The 23,755-nt window shown below is 35.3% G+C and overlaps 1 protein-coding gene across 8 annotated transcripts in view; it reads left to right on the top strand.

Annotated features, from left to right (window-relative positions):
• LOC136025399 (uncharacterized) overlaps positions 1–23,755 on the top strand; it is a 597,112-nt gene that overhangs the window by 47,655 nt on the left and 525,702 nt on the right. For 3 of the 8 annotated variants that reach the window (XR_010617084.1, XR_010617091.1, XR_010617089.1), the window contains exon 3: positions 9,643–9,716. The exons of 4 other annotated variants lie outside the window; for them this stretch is intronic. The gene's annotated coding sequence lies outside the window, so the exon portion shown is untranslated. Of the gene's footprint in view, positions 1–9,642; positions 9,717–22,193; positions 22,236–23,755 lie in introns of those variants that run through there. One more of the 8 variants, XR_010617087.1, reaches the window with a different exon arrangement.

Below are 23,755 nucleotides of genomic sequence, written 5' to 3'. Positions count from 1 at the left end.
CCCCCCTCCTAATGTGCAGATATATTGCTTAATTTTTTTTTTCAAAGTAATGAAGAAACTAACGAAGAAACCGGTTTGTTCTCGAGCTTTACATTTCGTTTCAAAATTCAATTTTGGTTTTTACTTTCAGTTAAAGAATAAATTTTTTATTTGATTAGGAGTGATGGTAACCATTTAGTACATCTTGACTGAAGAAAGCTTAAACTTTATGCTTTGTATCATGGCTGCAACTGAATAAAGAAAGAACCCTAGCCATAGTCACCAAAGGGTTCATAGTTCATTACTCTTACGTTTTATAGCAGTTTAAAAATACTTTTTTCAGTTCCAACGGGCTCCTGTGTTTATTCGGAATAATTTTAGTTTGTTTAAAGTTTCAATATCAGTCTTGACTTTCATTGGAGTAAAATTGTTTTCTTTTATGTTAAATATCATTTTGAAGCTACGTTTTCAGCTATGTAGTTTGTCATATGTTTTATACATATGTAAATCATATGTAATAGTTTTTCATATGTTTCATACGTTTTATAGTTTTTCATATGTTCACATATTTGAATGAGAAACCGTCGGGCAAAAAGTTTCAAAACCTTTTTTCAGCTTTTCCATCAGTTTGAAATTCTAAATAGTGTATGTTGAATATGGTGTATAGGATATGCAATTACTTTAGACATGCTTTGATCTTGTAACACTGAAGGGTTTCCATTACCTCTTATGAAACAAAGCAGGCATTTTATTTTAAAAGAGCATCAAAAGCGACATTAAATCTTAGAACCTGAATCTGTCATGTATAAGAGGTTACGACCCCACCCACCCCCTCTCATTTCTGAATTATTTGAGTAAATTTTGACTAAAGATTGCCGAAATGAATTTTAGAGGGTGGCAATTATATACAGTTAATATTTACATTTTCATTTGCAAATCGCTTTAAAAAACTGAAAAATGAATATTTTTTGCGTATAATGGTTGAAAAGGGATAGCAATAAAAAGAAGTGAACTTAGCTTGGAATAGCGTTTTGATCATAACGGCCCTCCATGCGGATATGTTCGGCCCTCCATGCGGAGGGCCGAACAACCAAGCAGCCGAATACATTGAGCAAAATGAACAGAAGTGGGTGACAGAAGGTTGAACTTGGCCATTTCTGTTTGCTCTAATGTGTTTGTCGTCATGGGCATAGTTAAGGGTTTTCCTAAGAATATTAGGTAAATCCCAAGGGAAAAGAGTAACCTAGGGATAGGGACCAAATACGAGAATTGGTTGGAAATGGATAACCATAAGAAAAGAAAATAAGGAAAATGTAAATTTTTTTTGGCCAAGACCTCTGATAAGTTAATATAATTTAAAATTAATTGAAGGGATCACATTTACCTCGTCTTTCAAACCCTTCAAGGAGACAATGTTATTTCTAAGGGCACTGAACATAATTAATCTCCTAGTTATCCCTTTATCTCTTATTATTGCTGAATAAACTTCAGGGGAAGACATATTATATTCATTACTCCACTGCCCAATAGTATTTTATTTATTTATTAATACCAAATACGGTAAGCTTTCAAGCTTGTCGCAAGAGGATCTTTCCATGGAGGTATTTGTCATGGGAGAAGATAATTTCCATGAAGGATTGCCCCCTCTTAACGAAGGGGCAAACCCATCTTTTTAACCTTTCGTTTTAATTGAAAGTAAGGAGCGACATTAAAACTTAAAACGAACAGAAATTACTCCGTATATTTAAGGGGCTTTTCCCTCCTCATCGCCTCGCTCTTTACGCTAGAGTTTTTTACTGTTTTAAAAAGTGAAGTTGAGAGAAAGAGTCAAACTTTAGCGTAAAGAGTGGGGCATTAAGAATGGAAAAGCCCCTTTCTTATGCCGAGTAATTTCTGTTCGTTTCAAGTTTTAATGTCGCTCCTTAATTTCAGTTAAAAAAAACTTGTTAATTTATTATTTAATGTCAGACATAAATCCGAAAACTCTACTAATACTTGAAATATGGTTAAACCATGAGATATGGTTTTTTGAGATATGGTTAGACTATATGATCATTACTCAAGGGACAAATCCAATAATTTTTCCTAAAATCAAGCTCCGAAGCGTGGAAATGCAAATATTATGGGAGAAAAGACGAAGTAATCTCATTCAACTACCCGAATCATATATAATTTATATATATATATATATATATATATATATATATATATATATATATATATATATATATATATATATATATATATATTATTATTATTATTGTGAATAGGGGGTGTTTTGATGGTGAACGGCTGATTCCCCCCCCTGCAAAATTCCACTTGTGGACAATTCCATACCGAAAATTCCTCCCCGTATGCAAATTCGAGCAGAAAAAGGGAAAGAGTGATAAGTAAAAAGACTAAAGAAAAGAAGAAGTTTTAGAAAATTCTACTCATATTTAAAAATATAGGCAGATCATAGTATGTAGAATACTCTACAAGATTTACTTTTACACCTTAATTTTTTTTCAATTTTTTTCTCTTGTTTTGGGTATTGAAATAGCCTATCATAGTTGTGTAAGATAAAGGTTAAATAAAATAAATGAAAACATGTACTTAGTGGCAACTATGGAAGGGCTGCCTTGTGGTATATTAAATAAAAAAAACAAGTTTTTTTTAACTGAAAGTAAGGAGCAACATTAAAACTTAAAACGAACAGAAATTACCCCGTATATGAAAGGGGCTGATCCTTTTTCAACGCCTTGCTCTATGCACTAAAGTTTGATTCTTTCTCTCAACTCTACTTTTTAAAACAGTAAAAACTTTAGCGTAAAGAGCAGGGCGTTGAAGAAGGAGCAGCCCCTTTCATATACAGGGTAATTTCTGTTCGTTTTAAGTTTTAATGTCGCTCCTTACTTTCAGTTAAAAAAAACTTGTTTTTTTTTATTTAATTTCTGAATGTTTTTTAGTTAATCCATGTTTTGATTTCGGCTCTCCGCAGAATAATTAAAGCGAAATTTGCATATTTATTTATTTGGCTAAATGGCTTTCCCATAGTTTTGATCGAATGATTTTGCTAAAATATGAGGGGAAGGAGGCCCAGTTGCTCTCCAATTTTTCGGGTACTTAAAAAGGCAACTAAAACCTTTAGTTTTCACGAACGTTTTCATTAGTAAAAGATATACGTAACTTACTAATTAGCTTACGTAACAAACTTTTGTATTCTCATGTTTTTATTACGTATTTGAAGACGTTCACCCCCTCTTCAGTACCTCGCTCGTTACACTAAAGCTTAAATTCTGTCCCAATATCTTAAGAATGAACACTGAACCACAAAAGCCGTAGAATAAAAGGTTGAAATTACTAAAAATGCTTTAGCGTAAATAGCGAGGTTTTAGGAGAAGATGAGCCCATCATATGCTTAATAATTTCTGTTCATTTTAAGTTTTAATGCTTTTCCTTGCTTTCACTTGAAAAACAATTTCATATTTATTTTTTCATTATTTTCTTTAAATAATGCTAGAGAATCCTGCGCTCCCTTCATGAAAATTTTCTTCCCCCTTGACAAATTCCTTCAAGGAAAGTTCCCCCAACATATCCCCCAATTCTCCCCCCCCCCTAACCTAAAAATCCCTCAGAAAACGTCTGTGCACTTCCAAATAACCATTACTATATGTAAGCGCTGGTCAAAGTTTGTAACTTGTGGCCCCTCCCAAGGGGACTGTGGGGGAGTACGTCGTCCCCAAAGACATAGTTGTAAGGTTTTTTGACAACGCTGAATAAAATGGCCATCTCAGAGTTTGGATCCGGTGAATTTGGGAAAATTATTATCGGGGGAGGTGGCCTAGGTGCCACCCAATTTTTTTGGTCTCTTAGATATGGCACTAGAACTTTTCATTTCCATTAGAATGAGCCCTCTCGCAATATTCTAGGATTACAGGGTCGATACGATCACCCTTGGGAAAAAAATAAAATAAACACGTATCCGTGATCTGTCTTCTGGTAAAAAATACAAAATTCCACATTTTTGTAGATAGGAGCTTGAAACTTCTACAATAGGGTTCTCTGAAACTCTGAATCTGATGCTGTGATTTTCGTTAAGATTCCAGGACTTCTAGGGGTTGTTTCCCCCGATTTCCTAAAATAAGGCGAATTTTCTCAGGCTCGTAACTTTTGATGCGTAATGCGTAAATTCCATTTTTTAGAGTTTTGGTTACTATTGAGCCGGGTCGCTCCATACTACAGTTCGTTACCACGAACTGTTTGATCATTGGTGCATTTGGACATTAACAATAACATAATAACAGCACATGGAGTTATACACGCTAATAAATTTAAGAGGATACAAGCCTACAGATGAGAAAAAAAAAACTTGAAAAGAAAACAAGGATGAGAATTTCACATATTTGATAATGAGGGCTGAAAAATCTACAGTAAAGTTTTCTTATTTTCTGAAGTTGGCGGTTTCATTTTCATCCAATAATCTCAACCGTTTTAGGTTCCCTTGCCATTTTTCGAAAATCGAGCATATTTTCTCTGGTTTGTAAATGTTCATACGATCATTGGCCTTAATGAGTTTTTATGGCACTTGGTATTAACCAAGTGACATATAGCAGTCGCCAATTCTGTTGGTCTGTCGGTCTGTCTGTCGGTCTGTCGGTCCCGGTTTTGCTACTTTAGGCACTTCCAGGTAAGCTAGGACGAGGAAATTTGGCAAGCGTATCAGGGACCGGACCAGATTAAATTACAAATAGTCATTTTCCCGATTTGACCATCTGGGGGGAGCGGGGGCTCGGTTAATTCGCAAAAAATAGAAAAAACGAAGGATTTTTAACTTATCAGCGGGTGATTGGATCTTAATGAAATTTGATGTTTGGAATGATATTGTGTCTCAGAGCTCTTATTTTAAATCCCGACCGGATCTGATGACATTGGGGGGAGTTGGAGGGGGAGAACCTAAAATCTTGGAAAACACTTAGAGTGGAGGGATCGGGATGAAACTTGATGGGAAAAATAAGCGCAAGTCCCAGATACATGATTGAAATAATCGGAACTGATTTGCTCTCTTTGGGGTAGTTGGGGGGGGAGTAATTCTTAAAAATTAGAAAAATGAGGTATTTTCAACTTACGAACGGGTTATCAGATCTCAATGAAATTTGATGTTTAGAAGGATATCTTGTCTTAGAGCTCTTATTTTAAATCCCGACCGGATCTGGTGATGGGGGTGGGGAGTTGGGAGGGGGAAACCTAAAACTTGGAAAACACTTAGAGTGGAGGGATCGGGATGAAACATGGTGGGAAAAATAAACACAAGTCCTAGATAGATTATTGACATAAACGGAACGGATCCGCTCTCTTTTGGGTAGTTGGGGGGGGGGGTATTTCTGAAAAATAAAAAAATGAGGTATTTTTAACTTACGAACGGGTGATCGGATCTCAATGAAATTTGATATTTAGAAGGATATCGTGAATCAGAGCTCTTATTTAAAACCCGACCGGATCTGGTGACATTGGGGGGGGGGGAGTTGGGAGGGAGAAACCTAAAAATTGGAAAACACTTAAAGTGGAGGGATCGGGATTAAACTTTGTGGAAAAAAAAACACGAGTCCTAGATACATGATTGACATAACCAGAACGGATCCGCTCTCTTTGGGGTAGTTGGGGAGGGGGCTAATTCTGAAAAATTAGAAAAAATGAGGTATTTTTAACTTACGAAAGGTTGATTGGATCTCCATGAAATTTGATTTTTAGAAGGATATCGTGTCTCAAAGCTCTTATTTTAAATCCTGACCGGCTCTGGTGACATTGGGGGAAGTTTGGGGTGGGGAAACCTAAAATGATGGGAAACGCTTAGATTGGAGGGATTGGGATGAAACTTGGTTGGAAAAATAAGCAGAAGTCTTGCATACGTGATTTACATAATTGGAACGGATCCGCTCAATTGCGGGGGGGGGGGGGGTAATTCTGAAAAATAAGAAAAATGACGTATTTTTAACTTACGAAGGAGTGATCGGATCTTCATGAAACTTCATATCTAGAAGGACCTCGTAACTCCGATATCTTATTTTAAATCTCAACCGGATCAAGCGTAATTGGGGGGGGGGGGCAGTTGGGGGGACCGGAAATCTTAGAAAATACTTAAAGCGGTGAGATCAGGATGAAACTGGATGGGAAGAGTAGAAACCTGTCTAAGATACGTGACTGACATAACTGGACCGGATCTGCTCTCTTTAGTGGAATTGAGGGGGGGGGGTAATATTGAAAATTGAGGTATTTGTAACTTACGAAAGGGTGACCAGATCTTAATGAAATTTGATATTTAGAAGGATCTTGTGCTTTAAAGTTCTAATTTCAAATTCCGACCAGATCCTTTGACATTTGGGGGAGTTGGAGGGGGGAACCGGAATTCTTGGAAAACATGAAAATTGGAGTATTTATATATTACGAATAGATGATCGGATCGTAATGAAATTTGATTTTTAGAAGGAATTCATGTCTCATAGCTCTTATTTCAAATCCCGACCAGATCTTTTGACATTGTGGGGATTTGAAGGGGAAATCTTGGAAAAACACTTGGAGTGTAGGAATCGGGATGAAGCTTGGTGGATAGAATAAACAAATGTCCTTGATACGTGATTGACAGAATCGCACTGGATTCGCTCTCTTTGGGGGAGTTGGGGGGAGGGGTTCAGTGATTTGGCGAGTTCGGTGCTTCTGGACGTGCTAGGGCGATGAAAATTGGTTGGCGTGTCAGGGAGCTGCACAATTTGACTTGATAAAGTCGTTTTCCCAGATTCGACCATCTGGGGGGCAAAAGGGAGAGGAAAAATTAGAAAAAATTAGGTATTTATAACTTACGAGTGGGTGATCGGATCTTAATGAATTTTGATATTTAGAAGGACTTTGTGACTCAGAGCTCTTATTTTAAATCTTGACCGGCATTAAGCCTCTTATTTTCCTTTTTAAATCAATCTATTGATTCATTGAATTTTGTTAGAGCTCATACCATATGATCTCTTGGCTCTTCGCTCTTCTCGCCTCGTCACAAGTGCCATATGAGCTCTTAGCTCTTGTTTATCACTAATATTGCAATATAAAAACTAGATAAACATAAATACCACTATTTCTGTTTAATGGATGGTGTGAAGTTCCTGGGTATAGAAAACTATTTGTATTCCAATAGGAAGAGAACAATCACCCTGCAGCACCCTTACTCAGGCTTATTCCAAGTGAAGGGAAATTTGTTATAAATTCCACCTCCTTCAATCCAACCCCCATTTATATTTATCTGAACACTCATGTAGAATTAAAGGATTTAGGCATTCAAAATACAGTCTTTTAGCAGACTTGCCACCGTTGGTGATTCATCACTGAATTTGGTAATTTTTTCCCTTTAGTGATTTGATTTTACTTAAAAAATTGGTGATTTTACTATGCTTGTATTAAAACTATTTATGTTTGCGTAGTATTGATGTCCCTTCCTCACCCCAGTGCCTCATTGAAGAGACAATTTAAACTATTTATGCTTGCGTAGTATTGAGACCCCTTCCCCAAACCAGTGCCTCACTACCGACACAATTTGATTGTCTCTGTTCACATTCAAATACAACTTTTGAACAAAATTGCCACCGTTGGTGATTCATTGCTGAATTTGGTGATTTTTTTTCCATTCGGTGATTTTTCGGTGATTTGACTCTACTTAAAAAATTTGTGATTTTACTATGCTTCTATTAAAACTATTTATATTTACGTAGTATTTATGTACCTTCCTCACTCCAGTGCCTGACTAAAGAGACAATTTAATCTGATTAAGCTCATTAAGAGCCTTTTATAAGACAAGTTGGACCCCAGCACTATTTCTTTTCTTATGCATGCGTATAGGCTAGTAATTGATGTCCCATGTAATATACCTTGTGGAATTGTCTCGAAGGTCAGAAAATAGAAGTTCAAGAAAATGACAAAAATTAATGATTAATACTCATGTAATATAAGCATTTGTTTTCATAAGTAAATCAAATAATTAGACTTGGATTTCAGTACAAAATCATAGCCTACCATTTTTCTTTCAGTTCAAAAGTTAGTATAATTTTTTGCTGTCAACACGAGACGAAGTTTGAAAATCATATTTTAATCTTAAGTTGTCAGTTCAAGGGGAGGTAGGAAAGCAATAGACGCAGTTCACGTCCTAATTTACGTCCCAATTCAAATTTTTCTGTTGTCTTCCATGAAAAAGAAATGACGTCTGGGTGATGATCAATGTATTTTTCCTTTAGCTCCGCATTCATTTTTTTCTTTTTTTGAAAAAAGATTAGACAGGTTTAAAGGAATTTTGTGGTGGAAATCCTAATATTACAGTACTTAGTTGTTTGGGTATCTATGTATTTTCAAATCAAGAAATTTTCTTGGCCATACTGAAATAATTAATTTTGGAATTTTTACTCTCCAAAGTTTTCGTCAGAATGAAACTGTTTTTAGTGATTGCTAAGAACAAATATCGTTTGTTTTTTCTTTTCAACAAAAAAGATTTTAGATGGCAGAAATGAATTTGACTTAAGATAATATAGTTATTTTGATCAATTATACACATGTTCAAGTACATAGCATAGACATAAACCCGTCATCGGGCCTATAGCAACCTAAACCTAAAATCAATGAATTTTCCAGAGCAATTTTCAGTTGTCTTTGATGTCTATGAGTCTTTAGCATTTAGGAATGAACACTTAAAATGAGGATTGGAGTTAGAGCTTTTGACAAAATCTGTGGCAAGGTATTTTAAGAGTTTTTGGTATGAAACATTCTTCTCTTTGTTCTGGAGATTAGTAAAGATCAGTAGCAAGTGTAAAGTCACCTAAACATGTAAATATCAGTAGCAAGCATAATTTCACCTAGAAATTAATCTATATTTCTAGAATCACCTAGAAATCGGTGATTTTACTATGCTTGTATTAAAACTATTTATGTTTTCGTGGTATTGATGTCTTTTCCCCACTCCAGTGCCTCACTAAAGAGACAATTTGATCTATTTAAGCTCATTAAGAACCCTCAAGGAAACAATTCAAACCCAAGCACTATTTCTTCTCTTATACATTCGCCAAGGTTAGTAATTGATGTCCCATGTGATATACCTTGTGCACTTGCCTCGAAGGTGAGAAAATGGAAGTTCAAGAAAATGAAAAAAATTGATGAATAATACTCTTGTAACTGACAACTCCTTTCATATACGGAATAATTTCTGTTCATTTTAAATTTTAATGTTGCTCCTTATTTGCAGTTGAAAAAACTTGATTTTTTTATTTAATTTCTGAACGTTTTTGAATTCTAACTTAACGACGTTTTGATTCTAACTTAACGACTATGCTAGCCTTCATTAACTAAAAAAAGTATCAAATTTATTAGCATTAAACTAAAATTCTAATAAAATAATCTTTGAGCAAAAATATGTATAAAAATGTAAAAAATCAGTTACAAACTTCGTCTAGTCTAGTTTAAAAATCCTTAGTAATCGCTGAGCCCTCTTCAGTATAATTGCTGAAGTTACAATATGTTAAACATGCCACTCGAATAGCTGTATAGCCTTCAAATGCCTATAGGATGGCTTATATAAAATGTCTATAGGGTCGCTAACATAAACATTTGATTAACGTTCTTTTTTCATGTTTTCACTTTGGTCACTATGCGTCAAAGGGTCGCTATGCGTTTCGTTAGGATCTGTCAGTGCAACTGGATCACCTTTCCTAATATCCAAGCTAAAAAGGCCTGTAAGTAAACTTGTATAAATATTTCTAAAGGAATTCTGTGTCGTGTTTTCACTATGTTCAGTATGTGCTATATGAATATTGTTTCCGACTGTGTCCTTTCGTATATCAGTTTGGCCTTCTTCAATGTCTAGACCAAAAAGTCCTTTGATTAAACTAATGAACATATTTTGAGAATATTCTTTCGTCGAGTTATTACTTGGTTCTCTATTTTTTGACTGATTACTTAGTTCCTTCTAAATTTACACATAAACATATTCTTGATATTAATCATGCAAATTAGATATCATGCTTATTAGATTATTAAGCTGATTTGACACAATATTAAAACAAAAAGGAAATAATTAACCATAAAGGATATGAATTAGCGCGATTTTAAACACTGAGAAACATTGAAAATGATGACTGATATTTTACAAGGGAGTCTAGGACTTTCGAAAATCTAAAATTTATCTGCTTTTTCTGATCTTATGTTTCTTTTATATTCTTTGCCAATAATTCTGTTTTTGAGAAGAGAATTGCTGCTTTCCCTAATTCTATTCCTGCGTGGGATTAAATAAAAAAAATAATCAATTTTCAACTGAAAGTAAGGAGCGCAATTCAAACTTAAACCAACAGAAAATTATTACGCTCATGGGGGGGGGGTTCATCCCCTCGTCAATACCTCACTCTTTGTGATAAAGTTCAAATTTTGTTCCAATTCTTTAAGAATGACCCCTGAGTCGCAAAGGCCATTTAATTATAATAAATGGCTCTCTTGAAAGTACTACCTTTGAAAGTACTGTCTTTTGAAAGTACAAACCCCCTCATAATAATTACTGTTGGAAGTTTTAATGCTGCTCCTTCCTTTCAGTTGAAAAAGCTTGTTTTTTATTTATTTAATATCTGATCGTTTTTTTTTAATGCTGGGAAAACCAGCGCCCCTTCACGGAAAATTATCTTCCCCAATGAAAAATTCCTCCATGGAAAGATCCTCCAACGTAACCCCATTCCCTCCCCAACCAGAAAAAGTCCCCCTTGAAAATGTCTGTAAACTTCCTAATAACCAATACTATATGTAAACAATGGGCAAAGTTAATAACTTACTGCCCTTCTTTCGGAGACTTTCGGGGATTCACTCTTCCTCAGAGATAAAGTTATTAGATTTCTCAACAATGTTGAACAAAATGGTTATCTCTAAATTTCGATCCAGCGTCTTTGGGGAAAGGATGTTCGTGGGAGGGGTCTAATTGCCCTCCAATTTCATCGGTCTCTTAGAAAAGGCTCTAGAACTTTTAATTTTTCGTTTGAATGAGTACTCTCCCGACATTTTAGGACCACTGGGCAAATACGATCACCCCTGGGGAAAGAAAAACAAAACAAATAAACTCGTACCAGTGATCTCGTACCCGGTTACGCATTCAGCGTATCAGAGAACCCTGGTATAGAAGTTTCAAGCTCCTATCTATAAAAATGTGGAACTTAACATTTTTTGCCAGAAGACTGATCACGGGTGCGTATTTATTTGTTTTTTTTTCCCAGGGGTGATCGTATCGACCATGTGGTCCTAGAATGTTCCCAGAGGGCTCATTCTATCGGAAATTAGAAGTTCTAGTGCCCTTTTTAAACTGACAAAAAAATTGGAGGGCACATAGGCCCCCTCCCACGCTCATTTTTTTCAAAGTCAACGGATCAAAATTTTGAGATAGCCATTTTGTTCAGCATAGTCGAGAAACTTAATAACTATGTCTTTGAGCTGACTTACTCCCCCAGAGTCCCGCGGGGGAGGGGCTGAAAGTTACAAACTTTGACCAGTTTTACATGCAGTAACGGTTATTGCGAAGTGTACAGACCTTTACAGGGGGATTTTTGGTTGGGGAGGAGGTTGAGGGGAGAGGGCTATGTGGGAGGATCTTCTCTTGGAGGAATTTTTCATGGGGGGGAGAGAAATTCTATGAAGAGGGTGCAGGATTTTCTAGCATTATTTTGGACTTCGAAGAACAACTTACTGTGGAGGGAGGATTTTTGGTATGATTTGAAAAACGATTAGAAATCAACAGCAAAAACAATTCTTTTTCAAACGAAAGTAGGCTCAAAACAACTTTCTAGGTGGAATTGTCTACAAGAAGTTTTTATGGGGAATATTCAGCAGGGATGAAATTGCCTGGGGGAGGAGATCTTACGTGGGAGAAACTTTCCAAGGAGAAATTTTCTGCGGCTAAGGGATTGTCCATGGAGACGAAAGATGGATGCTTCCGCATTATTTGAAAAACGACCAGAAATTGAATAAGAAACAACTAATTTTCCACTAAAAGTAATGAGCAACATTAGCGAACAGAAATTATCCCGTATGAGAGGATTGATCCCCCTCCTTAACAGCTCACTCTTTAGGCTAATTTTAACTTTTTTCCATATTATTTAAAAGCAACTCCTTAAACACAAGAGCCGATTAATTAGAGAGTCAGAAGTTTTTTGAGGAAAACAAACTTTGCCGTAAAGCGAGAAGTATTGAGCAGGGGTTATCCCTCTTGTCTACGTGGAAACTTCTTTTCTCTTGTTTTAATGTTGCTCCTTGCTTTCAGTTGAAAAAAAATAAATTATTTAATCACTGAAAGGCTGAAACAATCCTACAGGAAATATTGACCAGTTGCTGATTTAAATAGCCAGTAGCATATTTGTCTTTATCCTAAGACAGAGTAATTCCAAGTCAGGGTTTTTGTAATGTTCATTCCTTTAACGGAAGTCTATCAACTTTACTAAAAAAATTTAAAGAATCCTCTTTAAATGCTAATTTCGAAATACAATTTTGGCCAACCGTGATTTAATCTTAGAAGAAAAATTAACATTAACTATCAAAAACAACATTGAAATAAGTTGACTGTCATTTGGTAGCTTTATGGGATAACTAGCAAACTGGGCCCCAAAATCACAGTTACGATCTTCTGAGACACCAGCTTTTCAAAAATTAATAGTGAAAAAAATTCAGGGTTTACTTAAGGTCGCTTAAAGTCAACCAGTATATTTAGTATCTATCTTGTGTAAAATTCTACTTTATTTTCACCGTAATTTTTAGGAATTCTAAGAATTTAAATTTGAATTGAGTATCATGTACTTTAAATTATATATGTAAAATATTTCTTATAACATAATTTCACAATATATTTCTTTAAAATATATTAAAATTATATGAAAAGCATATAGTCAAAAAATTCAAGCTGAAACGAAGAGTTACTACTCGCGTAAAGATTCTGTTGCAATGTAGGAGAGCGATCTTTGTTTCTCCCTGTTACCCCTAAACATAAAAAAGCTTGCTTCACTATAGTTCTGCATAATTTCACTGGTTTAAGTGTGTTGTGTATTTATGTAAATTAACAGTTTTAATCCTTAGATACAGCGAAACCGTTTTCAGATATCGCCCGGGCTTGATACGCTCGCATATTTCCGATGGTAAATGCTTACATCATAGTCAGTGGGATCTGTTGGAAGGAGGGGGGGGGGATTTAGAAAAGTAGCTTTTGCTTGTGTTTTTGTTAAAATTTCATTTTTTGCTATTTTTTTTACCTAAGTGACCTAGTGTTTTATTTGTTTACCACGACTCCCTGACCCTATTTCTTTTCTGTTAATTTCACATTATGCTATTTAGTACTTTTGTTTCAATGATTTATTCTTTTACTCTTTGCTCGGAAACTTGAAGCCATTAATGAGTTGATGGATACAAATTATATATAATTAACCCCAATTTAAGAAGAAGCAAGTATTTTTGTCATAAAGTCCTTTTGAAAAAAAAATAATTCCGAAACAATGTGCCATGTACGTGTATATATAGCGTCATATGCTTAGGCTGTTTAAAATACAGCTCTAAAAAATCAATATTATTCAAATGACTTCATTCATTTACGTTATCTAGGTACTAATTAATTAAATATTCTTTCATACACGAGAGGAAAGGGAGATGGAAATAAAAATAGACCAGAAATTTTCAAGGACAATCATGTGAACAAAAACTCCAAATTAGTAAAAAATTTGATATTTTGATCGCAAAAGCTGCTGAAAACTGCTGTGAAAACTTCACTGACTACTCTAAAGATCCGAACTGTTTGCCGCACATTCTGCACTGGTTAGTTTTGACCATTTCATTCAATTATTTTTAGAATGTGCTGAGTGGCGGTCAATATAGGTCAGAAATACATTCTCTTGTTTTATACCATACTAGCTGTTGGTGTGGCGATTCGCACCACACCAACACCTAGTTGATGGGGGTGCTTCGCGCCCCCCAAGCCACCCCGCGCGCGTAAGTCGTTTTGACTTCTATGTTCGTATGTCTTTATTACGTTTATGAGAAGGTTCGCCCACTCGTCAATAACTCTTTGCATTAAAGCTTAAATTTTGTCCCCTGAATCACAAAGGCTGTAGAATAAATAGTTGAAATTACTAAAAATCCTTTAGCTTAAAGAGTGAGGTATTACGAGGAGGTGAACCCCTTATATGCGTAATATTTTCTGTTCGTTTTAAGTTTTAATGCTACTCCATACTTCCAGTTGAAAAAAACTTTTTCATATTTATTTTCTCATTGTTTTTTTTAAATAAGGCTAGAAAATGCGGCGCCCCCTTTCTGGAAATCTTCTTCCCCCATGAAAAATTCCTCCATGGAAAATTTCCACCACATAGCCCCTTCTTCTCCCCCCCTCCCAACCACAAAATTCCCCTGAAAACGTCTCTACATTTCCCAATAACCATTAATATATGCAAACACTGGTCAAAATTTGCAACTTGCTGCCCCTCCCACGGGGACTGTGGGGGAGTAAGTCGTCCCCAAAGGCATAGTTATAAGGTTTTTAGACTATGTTGAATAAAATGGCTATCTCAGAATTTTGATCCGACTACTCTGGGGAAAAGATGAGCGTGGGAGGGGGCCTAGGTGCCCTCCGATTTTCTTGGTCACTTAAAAAGGGCACTAGAACTTTTCATTTCCGTTCGAATGAGCCCTCTCTCAAAATTCTAGGACCACTGGGTCGATACGATTACCCCTGGGAAAAAAAAATAAAAAAAAACAATAAACACGCATCCGTGATTTGTCTTCTGGCAAAAAATACAAAATTCCACATTTTGGTAGATGGGATCTTGGAACTTGTACAATAGGGTTCTCTGATAAGCTGAATCTGATGGTGTGGTTTTCATTAAGATTCTATGGCTTTTAGGGGGTGTTTCACCCTATTTTCAAAAATAGGGCAGATTTTCTCAGGCTCTTTACTTTTGATGGGTAAGACAAAACTTGATGAAACTTATATATTTAAAATCAGCATTAAAATGCGATTCTTTTGATGTAACTATTTGTATCAAAATTCCGTTTTTTTAGAGTTTTGGTTACTATCCAGCCGGGTCGCTCCTTACTACAGTTCGTTACCACGAACTGTTTGATGTACATAGATATAACGAACTGGGACTAAAAAGTACGAGTCCCAAATTGCTTCCCGTAGACTTTGTCAGGTACCAAGACTTATAGTAAATGTTAAATAATGTATGTTATAATATTTAACATATAAATAATAACACAATAAATAATATATGTTAAATAATACTTATGAGGGTAGAACCTAGCACTAGTATCGACAAAAAAAAACCCACTATGAACCCCATCTAGCGTCTAGTACCCTTAGCATTTTTTTTAAGCTTTGTAACCGTTATAAGGTCAGCAACTGAGACTAGACCCTTATTACTACCCTAATTTTGCCAATTACACTAACTAAATTAATTATTCTTATTATTGCACTGAAAAAAATGCGATTGCAAAACACTATATGGCGTTGATTGTTTTATTTGTCAACACCATCGATTGTTCTCACTTTTGTAAGCTATTAAATAAAAAAAATTTTTACTGCAAGTAAGGATCGACATTAAAACTTAGATTAACAGAAATTATTCCGTATATGAAAGTGGTTATCCCCTCTTCAACGTCCCGCTCTTTACGCTAAAGTTTTTGTTATTGTTTTGTAAGGTAGAAGTTTGACAAAGAGTCAAGCTTTAGCGTAAAAAGCAGGACGTTGAGTAGGGGACAACCCCTTTCATATATGGAATAATTTCTGTTCGTTTTAAGTTTTAATGTGACTCCTTACTAGTAGTTAAAAAAAACTTGTTTTTTTATATTTAATTTCTGAACGTTTTTTAATTAATGTATGTTTTGATTTTGGCTCACCGTAGATGAATAACTAAAACGAAATTTGCACATTAATTTTTGTTAATACATAGCTGTTAAAGCTTAAATTTTGTTCCAATTCTTTAAGAATGACCCCTGAATCACAAAGGTCGTAGAATAAATAGTTGGAATTACTAAAAATACTTTAGCGTAAAGAGCAAGGTATTGTGGAGGAGATTAACCCCACATATGCGTAATAATTTATGTTCGTTTTAAGTTTTAATGCTGCTCCTTAATTTCAGTTGAAATAACTTTTTCATATTTATTTTTTAATTGTTTTTTTTTTAATATTCCTAGAATATCCTGCGTCCCCTTCATGGAGATTATCTTCTCCCATGGCAAATTTCTCCATGGAAAGATACTTCCACGTAACCCCCCCCCCCCCAACCAAAAAAAATCCCCTGAAAACGTCTGTACACTTCCCAATAACCATTATTATACGTCAACACTGGTCAAATTTTGGAATTGGCTGCCCCTTCTCCTTGGACTGTGAGGGAGTAGTTCGTCCCCAAAGACATTTTTTTTTTTTTTTTTTTTTACTATGTTGAACAAAATTTTGATTCGTTGACTTTTGGACAAAATTGAGCGTGGGAGGGGGTCTTGACGCCCTCCAATTTTTTTGGTCACTTAAAAAAGGAACTAGAACTTTTGATTTCCATTAGAATGAGCCCTCTTGCGACATTTTAACACCACTGGGTCAATATGATCACCCCTAGGAAAAAAGAAAACAAATAAACACGAACCTGTGATCGGTCTTCTGGCAAAAAATACAAAATTCCACATTTTTGTAGACAGGAGCTTGAAACTTCTGCAGTAGAGTTATCCGATACGCTGAATACGATGGTGTGATAAGATTCTTTGATTTTTAGGGGGTGTTTCTCTCTATTTTCTAATATAAGGTAAATTTTCTCCTCCTCCGTGGAGGAGGAGAAAATTGTTAAAAAGACATTGTTATTATGTTTTTTCGACTATGTTTAACAAAAGGTCTATCTCATAATTTTGATCCGGTGACTTTGGGGGGAAAATAGCGTGAGAGGGGGCCTAGGTGCCCTCCAATTTTTTTGGTCACTTAAAAAGGGCTCTAGAAATTTTAATTTCCGTTAGAAAGAGCCCTCTTGCAAAATTCAAGGGCCACTGAGTCGATACAATAACCCCTGGGAAAAAAGCAAAACAAAAACAAATAAATACGCATCCGTGATCTGTTCATCATTAGATCATCATTAGATCTGTCTTTTGGCAAAAAATGCAAAATTCCACATTTTTGTAGATAGGAGCTTGAAACTTCTACAACAAGGCTTTCTAATACGCTGAATCTGATGGTGTAATTTTCGTTAAGATTGTACGACTTATAGGGGGTGTTTCCCCCTATTTTCCAAAATAAGGCAAATTTTCGTAACTTTTGATGGGCAAGACAAAAAACAAAGTATAAGAAGTAAAAAAAAATATGAAGAAATGAAGGGATTTTATATTGTTAGATTTATATTGATATATTGATATTTATATTTATATGATAGATATTCTATCTATATTCCAAATATAGCCTGAACCTATGGTGCAGAATATCCTACAGTATAAACCCTTTCACTTTAGTTTCTTCTTATTCTTTTTTTATTTTTTCAGGGATTGAATTATCATTGCAGCATAAAGTTAAAACAAACAAAAATTAACAATATGAAATTAGTACTAATTATGAAAATGCTGGTCTGTGATGGAAGTGTACACAAATAACCAGCTGGGACTAAACTTCGAGTAATTACTTCCTCTTGGCCTGGTACCGACATCTGCATGTGTTTTTTTTTTTTTTTTTTGTAGTAGTTAAACACATCTACATCATAATTTTCCTCCATATGCAAAATACGTATTTAATCTTTTATCGATGATTATTGTGGCACCTGGGAGTATCTCCCTGCGATAAATTCCATAATTTTTCTCCTATTCTTCCTGTCTTCCTCCTTTCTTTGTTCTCTTTCTTTTCTATCCAATTCCTCTTTTTAACTTGTTTTTTTGCCATCCTGTTTCTCTTTTTGCTCCCTAGCCTCTCTTTCTTCTCTTGTGGAAATTATTAACTGTATTACCGCATTTGAACTTTTTTTTCGTGGTATGTGACTCAGACCTGAGGCTAAATTTGGGAAGAATTGTTTTTTACCAATCAGGAAGAATTTAAAACAAAATTTGTATATTATTTTTTTCTTGGATAAATGGCTTTTTCTTAGTTTTCATCGGAGGATTTTGAGAAAACAAGGGTTGGGAGAGGAGGCCTAGTTGCCCTCCAGTTTTTTGGTCACTTAAAAAGGGAACTAGAACTTTTAATTTTTTATGAATGTTCTTATTAGTAAAAAAATATACGTACCTTACAAACTAACTTACGTAACGAACTTCTATATTCGTATATTTCTATTAAGTATATGAAGAAGTTTGCCTCCTTGTTAATATCTCGCTCTTTACGCTAAAGCTTAAATTTTGTCCCAACTCTTTAAGAATGACCCCAGAATCACAAAGGCCGTTGAGTAAATACCAAAAAATCCCCCTGAAAACGGATGTATACTTCCCAATAACCATTACTGTATGTAAACACTGATCAAAGTTTATAGCTTGCAGCCCCTCCCCGGGGACCTTGGGAAAGTAAGTCGTCCCCAAAGACACAGCTATTATGTTTTTCGACTATGCTGAACAAAATGGCTATCTCAAAATTTTGATCCGTTGACTTTTCCGAAAAAATGAGCTTGACAGGGGGCCTAGGTGCCCTCTAATTTTTTTGGTTTCTTAAAAAGGGGAATAGATTTTTTAATTTCTGTTAGAGTGAGCCCTCTAAACGATGTTCTAGGACTACTGGGTCGATACAATCACCCCTGGGAAAAAAACAAAAGAGAGAAAAAAAAACAACAAATAAACACGCACCCTTGATCGGTCTTCTGGCAAAAAATACGAAGTTCCACATATTTATAGATAGAAGCTTGAAACTTCTACAGCGGGGTTTTCTTATAAGATGAATGTGATGGTGTGATTTTCGTTCAGATTCTATGACTTTTAGGGAGTATTTCTCCCTATTTTCCGAAATAAGCCACATTTTTTCAAGCTCATATTTTTTGATGGGTAAGACTAAATTTGATAAAACATACATTTAAAATCAAACAGTTTGTGGTAACGAACTGTAGTAAGGAGCGACCCGGCTCAATAGTAATCGAAACTCTAAAAAACGGAATTTTGATACAAATAGTTACATCAAAAGAAGTGCATTTAATGCTGATTTTAAATATATAACGAGCCTGAAAAGCTTTGCCTTATTTTAGAAAATAGGGGAAACACCACCTAAAAATCATAGAATCTTATCGAAAATCATACCGTTAGGTTCAGCGCATCAGAGAACCCTACAGTATAAGTTTCAAGCTCCTATCTACCAAAATGTGGAATGTTGTGTTTTTTTGCCACAAGACAGATCACGGATGCTTGTTTATTTGTTTGTTTTTTGTTTGTTTTTCCCAGGGGTGATCGTATCGACCCAGTGGTCCTAGGATGTTGAAAGAGGGCTCATTCTAACAAAAATTGAAGGTTCTAGTTCTTTTTTTTAAGTGATCAAAAAATTGGAGTGCACCTAGGCCCCCTCCCTCGCTCATTTGTTTCCCTCTGTCACTGGATAAAAAATTTGTGAAAAGCATTTTATTCAGCATAGTCAAAAAACCTCTATGTCTATGGGGACGACTTCCTCCCCCACAGTCCCTGTGGGAAAGGCTGCAAGTTACAAACTTTGACCAGTGCTTACACATAGTAATGGATATTGGGAAGTGTAAAAACACATTCAGGGGGATATTTTTGGTTTGGGGAGGGGTTTATGTGGTGAAAACTTTACGTGGAGGAGTTTGTCATGGGGGAAGAAATTTTCCATGAAGGGGGTGCAGGATTTTATAGCATTATTTTATAGAGCAATGAAAAAATAAACATGGAAAAGTTTTTTCAACGGAAATTAAGAAGCAGCATTAAAACTTAAAACGAACAGAAATTATTACGCATATGTGGGGTTAATCTCCTCCTAATACCTCGCTCTTTACGCTAAAGTAATTTTATTAATTTCAACTATTTATTCTACGGCCTTTGTGATTCAGGGGACATTCTTAAGGAATTGGGACAAAATTTAAGACTTAGTGTAAAGACCAAGGTATTGACGAGGGGGCGAACCGCCTCATATACGTAATAAAAAACATACCAATTTAAGAGTTCTTTATGTAAGTTAATTTATATTTTACATATATTTTTACTAATAAAAATGTTCATAAAATTCTAGTTACCTTTTTAAGTAACCAAAGGATTTGAGGGTAACTAGGCCTATTCCCCGCTTCTTTTTTTCTCAAAATCGTCCGATTAAAACTATTAAAAAGCCATTTAGCCGAAAAAATAAATTAATATGCAAATTTAAAAAATCGATACACAAAAAAGTCTAAGTATCATAGTGACTATAACACTGTTCTTTTTCTTTCTTTTGATTTTAAATTCGATTGCTCTTCTGTATGCGTTGAGCTTTTCAGTCATTCTTTACTTCATTTAAAATTACATAAAAAAAAACTAGTTTTTTTAACTGAAAGTAAGGAGCGACATTAAAACTTAAAACGAAAAGAAATTACTCCGTATATGAAATGGGTTGTCCCCTCCGCAATCCCTCACTCTTTACGCTAAAGCTTTTAATTGTTTTAAAAAGCAGAATTGTGGCAAAGAGTCATACTTTAGCGTAAAGAGCGAGGGATTGAGGAGGGGACAACCCATTTGTCCCCTCCACACATAAATTATTAAAATAAAATTCGCATATTAATTCCTTTTTAGGCTAAATGGCTTTCTCTTAGTTTTGATCAGACGAGTTTGAGAAATAAGGGATTGGGAAGGAGGCCTAGTTGCCATGCAATTTTTTTTCGGTTACATAAAAAGGCAACTATAAATTTTAATTTTTAATGAATTTTTTTATTAGTAAAAAATATACATCACTTAAGAATTAACTTACGTAACAAACTTTTATATTCTTTAATTTTTATTATGTATATGAGAGGGTTTGTACCCTCGTTAATACCTCGTTCTTTACACTAAATCGTAAGTTTTGTCCCAATTCTTTAAGAATGACCCCTGAATCAGAAAGGCCGTAGAATAAATAGTTGAAATTACTAGAAAATACTTTAGCATAAAGATCGAGGTATTTATCTCCTCCTAAATACCTTGTTCTTTATGCTAAAGTATTTTTAGAACCCCTCATATGCGTAATAATCTCTGTTCGTTTTAAGTTTCAATGCTACTCTTTACTTTCAATTGAAAAAACTTTTCCATGTTTATTTTTTCATTGTTTTTTTATAGTGATTTTAGAAAATTCGTCGCCCTTTTCATTGAATTTCTGTTCCCCCATGACATATTTCTCCAAGGAGAGATCCTCCCACATAGCCCCCTCCCCTCAACCCCACCCCCAAAACCAAAAAAAAAAATCCCCTGAAAACGACTGTACACTTGCCAATAACCATTATTATATGTAAACACTGGTCGAAGTTTGTAACTTGCAGCCCCTCCCCCAGGGACTGTGGGGGAGTGAGTCATTCCCAAAGACATATTTATTATGGTTTTTGACTATGCGGAACAAAATGGCTATCTCAAAATTTTGATCTGTTGACTTTGGAGAAAAAATGAGCGTGGGAGGGGGCGTAGGTGCCCTCCAATTTTTTGGGTCACTTAAAAAGGGGACTAGAACTTTTCATTTCCGTTAGAATGAGCCCTCTTGCGACATTCTAGGACCACTTGGTTGATACGATGAACCCTGGGGAAAAAAACAAAAAAACAAAAAAAAAAATAAACACGCACCCGTGATTTTTCTTCTGGCAAAAAATACGAAATTCCAAATTTTTGTAGATAGGAGCTTGCAAATTTTGCTCTAAGGTTCTCTGATACGCCGAATGCGATGGTGTGATTTTCGTTAAGATTCTGTGACTTTTAGGGGGTGTTTTCCCCTATTTTCTAAAATAAGGCAAATTTTTCCAGGCTCGTAACTTTTGATGACAAAGACTAAATTTGATGAAACTTATATATTTAAAATCAGCACGAAAATCTGATTCTTTTGATGTATATTTTAGCATCAAAATTCCGTTTTTTAGAGTTTCGTTTACTTTTGAGCCGGGTCGCTCCTTACTACAGTTCGTTACCACGAACTGTTTGATAAGTCTTTGAACTATAAGTGAAAATAACGACGAATCAGGTTACACTTCAATTTCGCAATAAAAGTGAAATGGACGAATATCCAAGATCCGATTGAATGACAAATCCTCTTTTGTCCTATACAATTTTCTGATCCAGTTGGTTTGAATTTTCGTGAAGGAAACATCTGATAAGTTAGATTTTATTTCTTGATTTATTTTTGGTGCTTTTGTAAAGTGTTTTTCTTTACCTTAGCCTTAGATCTTGTGTTATTTTTGCATATAATATACAAATAAGCCGCAAATCGATTGTCCAGTCTCATGCAAAGTTGGTCTGACGTTTTTAGCTTCCTGTTTTTAGTAGGGTTGCATTTATTTCTTTTTGCTCAAGGATAGGTAGAGAGAATTGTTTGGTTGAGAGAAGAAGATAAGGTGAAAATATTCATAGTTCAGTCTTAATGACAAGTACCCTTTTTCTTCATTTTTTTTTTCTTGTAAACTATCGGAAAAAGCTAAAATTAATGGTTGATGACTACTAAGACTTCCGTATGTGCAGGGGATAGGGTAAATATATACAAATTTTTATAATTACGGTAGGAAAAAAGAGAATATATAAGGTGATGCCTCATTTATGCTTTTTCCAAATTCAATAGATTCTTCTGGAGCAAATTCCCTTTTTGAGTCCACAAAGGTGCTAAAACGACTTCTTCATCCGTTGACGCATTGTAGAACCGGTTTCTTTCGCTAGTTTCTTTCAGTTTAGCGTGGGATAAGACAAGTGACAGAATAAAAGAGAAATTTGGGCTATATATTTGCATATTATGGCGTGGGAGTGGAGTAAATGATTTGGAAAATTTGAAGTTAGAAAACAATTCTTATTTAATAATATGCAGAATAATTATACTTAGCACATTGTGCTTGCAAACCCGCTATACTTTACCCCCTCTCCCTCTAATGTGCAAATATATTGCCCGATTTTTTTTCTAAAGTAACGATGAAACGGGTTTGTTCTAAAGCTTTACATTTCGTTTCAAGATTCAATGTTGGTTTTTACTTACAGTCAAAGAATAATTTTTTATGGCACTTGGTATTAACCAAGTGACATGTAGCAATCGCAAATTCTGTCGGTCTGTGGGTCCCGGTTTTGCTACTTTAGGCACTTCCAGGTAAGCTAGGACGATGAAATTTGGCAGGCGTATCAAGGACGGGCCAGATTAAATTAGAAATAGTCGTTTTCCCGATTTGACCATCTGGAGGAGGATTGGGGGGCCCGTTAATTCGGAAAAAATAGAAAAATTGAAGTATTTTTAACTTACGAACGGTTGATCAGATCTTAATGAAATTTGATGTTTGGATGGATATCGTGTCTCAGAGCTGTTATTTTAAATCCCGACCGGATCTGGTGATATTGGGGGTTGGGAGGGGGAACCTAAAATCTTGGAAAACACTTGGTGTTTAGGGATCGGGATGAAACTTGGTGGGAAAAATAAGCACAAGTCCTAGATACATGATTGACATAACCGGAATGGATCCGCTCTCTTTGGGGTGGTTAGGGGGGGGGGGGTAATTCTGAAAAATAAAAAAAATGAGATATTTTTAACTTACGAACGGGTGATCGGATCTCAATGAAATTTGATATTTAGAAGAATATCGTGTCTTAAAGCTCTTATTTTAAATCCCGACCAGATCTGGTGACATTGGGGAGGGGAGTTGGG

This window comes from Artemia franciscana, chromosome 1 (genome assembly GCF_032884065.1).
Source record: "Artemia franciscana chromosome 1, ASM3288406v1, whole genome shotgun sequence".
NCBI classification, from domain to species: Eukaryota; Metazoa; Arthropoda; class Branchiopoda; order Anostraca; family Artemiidae; genus Artemia; species Artemia franciscana.
The sequence above is the reverse complement of the archived record's forward strand: the minus strand, read 5'-3'. Positions and strand labels throughout refer to the sequence as shown.